Source organism: Octodon degus, unplaced genomic scaffold (assembly GCF_000260255.1).
Source record: "Octodon degus isolate 3935 unplaced genomic scaffold, OctDeg1.0 scaffold00292, whole genome shotgun sequence".
Lineage (NCBI taxonomy): Eukaryota > Metazoa > Chordata > Mammalia > Rodentia > Octodontidae > Octodon > Octodon degus.
Window position 1 is genome coordinate 240,787 of NW_004524868.1, and position 6,923 is coordinate 247,709.

Consider the following 6,923-nt stretch of genomic DNA (forward strand, 5'->3'; position numbering starts at 1 on the left):
GAGAGAGCAGAAATAAAGAAATAACTCATGAGAAAGCATGGAGAAGAAACACACAGAAGTCATGCTGACCGTGCATTTGGGAGTGAAGATGGGGCAGATCCACATGGGGCTGATTCTCCTGAGAATGCACCTGTCCTGGCTCACTGTCAATGGCCCCTTTTCTGCCTTTGACACCCACATGGAAACCAGAAAGTCACCATCCTACAGGGCTCAGGAAACCCGTGTTTCCCTCATCCAGAAGTTTTCCTTCTCCAAACCATGCAGCCTGTAGGACCTTGAGATGCATGTCACAAGGTTTAGGGTGAGACACAGGTGGGGCCTCCCACTCAATCTCAAGACATAGACAGCTTTAGGCTCACAAAGTCTCCACCCTCACCCTTTCCCCTGTTTGCCCATCCTTCCTCATCTGGGATGTCTTGTGCTGGCTTGGCAGTTGAAGATGCCATGTTGCTGGGGAAACCACCTCAGAAATTTCTAGAGAAGGAGGTGGTGGCCAGGGAGTCTATCCCTGGGAAGTCTCTTTGTCTCCTCTCTTCTGTGTAAGGAGACTGAGAGGCCTCTAAAAAGTACCCCTAAAGCAGAAGGCCTTCACAGCAACTCACACTCAGCACCGTGCCTGCATAGAACCTGTGAGAGCAGGACTTTCCTGCAGGTCAGTGGAGGCAGCCTCACTGTGTCCTTGCATCCTGGAACATGTGTGGATCACAATGCAGGAGAGCCAGGCCTGTGGGCAGACATTGCCAGCAAATTCCAGCACACAGAGATCAAGTCCCTGAACAATAATGAAGTCTGTGTCTCAGATGTCCACCTTCCAGAGAGTTTGGTATCTGCCGTGTCGAAGTGGCTTCGCCACAGCTCCCTCCTAGGGGACATGTTAGCCTCACACATCAGGTGGTCTACTAGCAGACAGAGGAAGCAGCATGGACCAGCAGAAGCCCAGGATCCCACAGGAACAGCACACACAGAAGAGCCAAAGCAAGATGTTGGCTCCTGCTTACAAGCAAGAGGTCAGCTGCAGGATGAACCCAGGGGAACATAAAGGCAGGCTGGGAGCCTTGCAGACCTCAGAGCCCACTCAGGATGAAAGAAGAGAAGACACCTTAGAGTGGAAGAAAATTCAACTGCTCACACATCAAAAAATGGTCCCTTCAGAAGGCTACTTCAAAAGAAGTGTGAAGAAATTTCTACAGTGTGTCTCACCTGAGAAAGGACAGGAAGACCCCCAGAAGAAAGGCACCTCAAGCATTGTCCAGAGCCAGAGGACAGCCCAAACCAGACCACGTGTGAATCACAACAGTGATGGGGCTCAGGTGATCATGACTGCAGTTGGGCAGATGCTAGAAGCCAAATTGATGCTTCAGTATGAATTTTGTGCCCAGAAGTCAAAGTAGAACAAAGAGAAAGAAGGTCAAGACCCATTCTCCCAGGATTCTTGCTTCTCGGAATACAAGAGAATGCCAGAACGAGCAGCCATTCCTAGATCCTACAGCTGTCCTATGAAAGAGAGGTACCCCCGTGACCCAGAGTCCTTGAAAACTAGATAGTGCAGCAGTGGGCAGCAGGTCCAGAGGCTCCCCCACCTCTCAGTTCCCAGAAAGCATTCCCTGCTCAGCCCTTCCCTGTGTGGGGCCCCTGTACCCAAGACCCCAGGCCAGCATCATGCCTGAATCACTGTCCTATTTGGAGGGTGGTCTTGGCTGAACAGCACAGAAATCTCTGCTCCATTGTTCTCAGTAGGAAAAGCCATATCCAGGAAAATAAGGGGCTGTGTGAAACTAAATGATTTTCTCACGCTGTTCATCTGTGATGTTTGCTATTTCCTAATAAACTATTTTTCCTCTGAACAGTGAAATGGCTATGTCTTCTCTATGCCTGGTGTGGGCTCCGTTGTCTGGAAGGGACAGAGTGTAGTGGAGGATGACCAGGATGCAAGCTCACTTTCCCCTGAGCTCTTTCATTGACTCCTCTTTTCACAATTCCAGGAAAAAAGAAAACTAAAAGCCAGCCAAGGAAACCAGGCTCTCCCCCACCCCTGGCTCGGGGCGCCTTTCCACTGCTCCCTCTGCCTTAAGGCAGCTGCAGGATCCAGGGCCACAGAAACATCTTAGGCTAAAACCTCCCCACAATTCCATCAAGGGTTGAGCCACATGGCTCCACCAGTCCCAAATGGGTGGCAGTTACCACCCCAGGGAAGCCCCTTTTGGACCTAGCAATGGTCAGGACAGATGCAGCCTTCTTGATTCAGTTTTAACAGAAAGCTCAGAGTCCCCTCCCAAGTCCTTGGCCCACCTCTCACTCTGGAGCAGCAGTGAAAATGGCTAACCCAGCCTAGTGAGTAAGGCCCTGTTCACAGTTCATTTTTCCTGGTCCATCTTACACGCTCAGTCCCAGTCAGCATTCTGGGCAATGGAACAGGAATGTGAGGCCCAGTAAATGACTCAATCTCTGGGGACACAAGGGGTTGTGGGAGAACACAAAAGGCTGGAGACAAGGAGGGAGCAGAATGGTGCCAGGCAAGTGTGAATGGTGCAGGGGACAGGATGATCTCAAGGCTCTACTCCTGTCCACCAGCAGACTGGAGGTGACATCAGGTTCCAAGTGCTGCCTCCTCGCCTCACCCCAGGCCCTAACTGATCCAGATCCCAGACCCAGAGAAAGCAGCTTTAGCTCCCATACAGAGGGCTGGATTTGCAAGGGAGCAGAAATTGCTGCTGAGGGTTAACTTCTTATGAGCATCTTGGGTTCCCTTGTGTATGTTCACCTCCTGCAGGGAGGATGAATTGACAATGGATGGTGAAGAGAGGATAAGAACTCAGAGTCTGGCAACCTTTGCACAGGCGTGCAGCCCCAGGACTGTGTCTATAGAGGAGGGCCTCTGAATTGTTGAGGGGCTGCCCTGGGATCACACAGCTAGGCTTTCCTGGCTCCCAGCACTGTTTAGCTGAGCCAGGGGTGGGGGTGTCCACACAAATTTATGCCACACAAAGGCTAGTAGTGACCTGACCAAATGTCTGTGGGAAGGGACAGTGCAGGAGTCACTCTGTCCTCACTGTTTCTAACATGGGTTTCCTTTCTTGTGGCCCCAGGTCTCATGGAAAAGTGGGAGGGATCAAGAGGCAGCGAGAGGAACAGCCATTTCTCCAAGAGCATTTTCTCTGTTGTGTGCCAAACAGGGCAGCCACAGGCACCATGTGTAAGTCTCATTCCTGGGGTCGAGTATCCTGCAACAAGCACAGCTTATCTGGACAAGGGAATGCTCCTTGCCCAAGCTGTGGGAGTGGATTGCACCTGGGGTGGAGGCGGAAGTAGGTGCACACCCCTGGGGTCCAACTGCTGGTGCTGCAGGCTGTCCTGCAGCCAAGTGCTGTTTCAGGGACCTGGATGCCTGTGTGGGTAACCAGTGTGGAACCAGCCATTTGAGAGGAGCCAGAGCTGGCAGAAGGGACTGGGCCCTGTGGCACAGAGTGGCCCTGTTTCCAGTTGGGGCCATGACCAGAGGAGAGTTATGCCTGGGTGCTGCTGGATTCTCTGGGTCCTAAGGTGTGTTCTGGAAAATAGAGGAGCTGGACACAGCCCTTGGCTTCTGCCAGCATCAGTGTCAGAAGTTGGCTAGGCTGACACGCCAGGTGGAACACAGACGGAGTGTGCCTCTGTCCTACTAATGCTCAGTCTCCACATGGGACCATGAGACCTGCAGTGCAGACATCCAGAGACACCTCAGAGCTCCTGCAGAAGAGGCAGGTCCGACAGAAGCTGCTTGATTGGCACAAACACCTTCCACTCCCCAGAGATCTCTCACTGCCTTTAAAGACCTCCATTCAACACTGTGAACACTCCCAGAGACCTTGCACAGATTGTTCAAGTTACTCTACAGTTACTGCTGAAGCCTCAGAGAGAACCCTCATATTGGCACAGACTTCCCACCACATTTTGAGGGCCCCTCCTGAACACACCACACTGATAAGGTTTCTGCAGAGTCCCTACCTCTGTACCCTGTGCCAAGACTGCCCGCAGGACTCTGCAGGGACATCACATTGCTGCAGAGCTCAAATACAGTGAGTCTTTCCATTCATTCATTCACCGACTCAGTATTTGCAGGATGCTTACGCTAAAACATAAAATAGAATACATGAGTTATGTCTTAGCTTTTACAGCCCTGCAGGGAGGTTCCTCACAGATAAAAGCAAGACAGAGGAAATAACGTGCCTGGGAATGTAAAGGTAGAAAATAGCAGAGGAAGCACTCTGTCCAAGCAGCCGCACTCTATATCTGTTGTGCCAAGGACCTCCTGCTCTCCTGTGCCAAGTTTCTGTTTATACTCTTATAAACAAGTCAATACTTCCCAGTTGTCTCCATTCCTTTCTATTCTAATAGGTCATGCATATAACAGCATCACTTTGGATACAATTTTATGTGGCTAAGGAGACAACTCAAAAAATTAAAAAAAAACCCTCTGTGTAAATGATTATTTAACTATAATACTTCCTGAAACTTTCCAGTGAGTTGAGACCTAAGCAAACAATGGAAACAAAAACAGTATGTGTCCTGGCCCTGCTAGACACAAGCCCTGTGATCTTCAGCAAGTCATTTGGTCTCTGTGATCCTTAGTCTCATCTATAATGCTGAATTTGTAAGGGGAACAAGGATTCTACAAGTGAATGGTTACCTTCTGCCTCCCATGACTACAGTGAAAATCACACAAAATAATGCATGAGAAAGTGCCCAACATATGTATAGGTGATACCATAATATTCAAACAATGTTCAATGTTCATTTTAGTTTTTTGCAGAATTCATCCTTTTACAAGTGAAAGACCAAAAATAAAATCTGAAAGAAATTTAAAAAAAAAGCAGAGAGTACCTCAATTAAAGGCTTGTTTTCATACTATTTAAAAGTCGCAAAATGGACCTCAAAGGCCTCCTCTCAGAGAAAACTAACATCACCGTGGCTGCCTAGGGTCTTTCCCATTCACTTCGCTGAGCCCTGATGGTGGTCCTACTGGACTGAGACCCAAAAGTCTGAGGGAGAGGAGGCTGAGAGGAAGGAGCTCACTCATCACTAGCACCAAAGAGCTCTGGGAAATCATTTTATGCTTCTAAGTCAGGACTTCTCAGTGAGGTTCCCTGTGCCAGGCTGTGGGTCATAGATGGTTCAGGTTGATTCCTGATGCCATCTTCTGTGGGCTGGTTGCAGCCACGAACCCAGTCAGCAAGAAAAAAGAAAACTAACGTCATCAATGCCTTATTCAGACCAAGGATAGTGCCCTGTGCTTTCTTTCACATGGAGATTAAGGTGAAACAATACAACTATGCTGTGTCATTTCATTCTGTAACACCAAATTCACATCACAGATGAGACACCTCAACTTTAAGAATATAATGCACATTTATCTTTAAATTTCTGTAAAAAAAATGAGTTTAAAAAACGTGTTGTGGGCCCAGGGAGAAGGCTCAGTGGATTAAGTGCTTCCCTGGCAAGTGCAAGGATCAATCCCTGGTTCTGAAAAAAAAAAGTGTTTTATTTTTCCTCTGACATAACTGTGTCCTGGTGGGATATAATAAAAAGAAATAAAAATACTTGCCAAATTTCTACCTTCTTTTTCACTTCCTCCTTTGCTACAGACTCACTTAAATTTGCCAGGGCTTTGGCTGCCAGTATTCTCCTTGCTTCTGTACGTAGTTCAGACTGCAAATTAGTGTGTGGCACTGCTTCAGACAGATCTTTGCTGTCCTGGATATCAGGTCCAATTAGCACCTGTGCCTTTGACTGGAGCCACAGACCAGAGGTGTGTCTTGAGTCCGGCCCTCTTCCTTGCCAGAGTCTGGTTCAAGCCACCATGAGGCTCACACCGACAGTGGGCCATTTGGTGGTGAGAGAGATCTGGATTCTCAGAGACAATTGTAAAGGTGAGTGTAATGCATTCCCCAGGGTTGTGTGAACCTAAAACACCCACAGAGAAGTTTCAACTCCATTGTATTTCCTTTGCAGTGTCCCTCTTTTGGCAAAAGTGGGATGCATCTTTGTGTACTGCTAAGTCACCACACTTAGGCTGGTTCCAGAAAGATAATGTACCAACCAACACTTCCTTACTGAGATCCAGAGCTGGAGACAGTGGGATGTAATAGTGGCTGCTGGGCTTCTGCTGCTGGACCTTGTGGCCCAGTATGCCTGGGCAGGCACTGTCCAAGGTGTCTCCCTTTGCCAAGGAAAGCCTCTTTTCTCTTCAAGTCAGAGTCAGTGTAGCTGAGATGCCTCTCCAGAACACTTGGGCTGAAGGCATTCAACACTTCCAAAGAATGTAAAAATCTTGATCCCTGGAAAGAATCACATCTTGATTCTCAAACTCTGCTGCCATCGCAGTAGAATTAAATGGGTCAGCTATGTCACTGTGGTGCCTCAGTAACTCTTTATACATGCCCACTGTGACCATCTCAGCTGGTCTTTTCAATTTCAGAAGACTTCAGACCCTTCTAATCCATTGTTTACCACTACTGGCCTATTCTCAGCCAAGTCTAGTAGCAATTTGCAAACTCTGAATGATTTTGGTACATATTTAAGAAGTCGTGCCTCATAATCATGAAGTAGGTGACGCTTTTGAATTAAGTATTGGGATAAGGTGACAGCATGTGCTTTTGGGTGGCAGGAAGAGAAGATACTACAGACAAGAGGAAGAAACTGCGTAAATTCGTGTACACAGAGCAGCTGTCCTCTGGTTTGTATGCAATTTGGTTCTACAATCTGAGGTACAGGATCTCAGGATAAATCCTGAGGGCATTTCACTGACCTTCTCAGACCAAAAAGCTACAATTCTTGTTGCATAGGTCCTGCTTTACCTTGGTCTTAACCATCAAGTAGAAAAGTATGAAGACGAAATATAGGAAGTAAAGCCATGTTGTTATGTTGAGCTGTGGGGGACTCAGGTC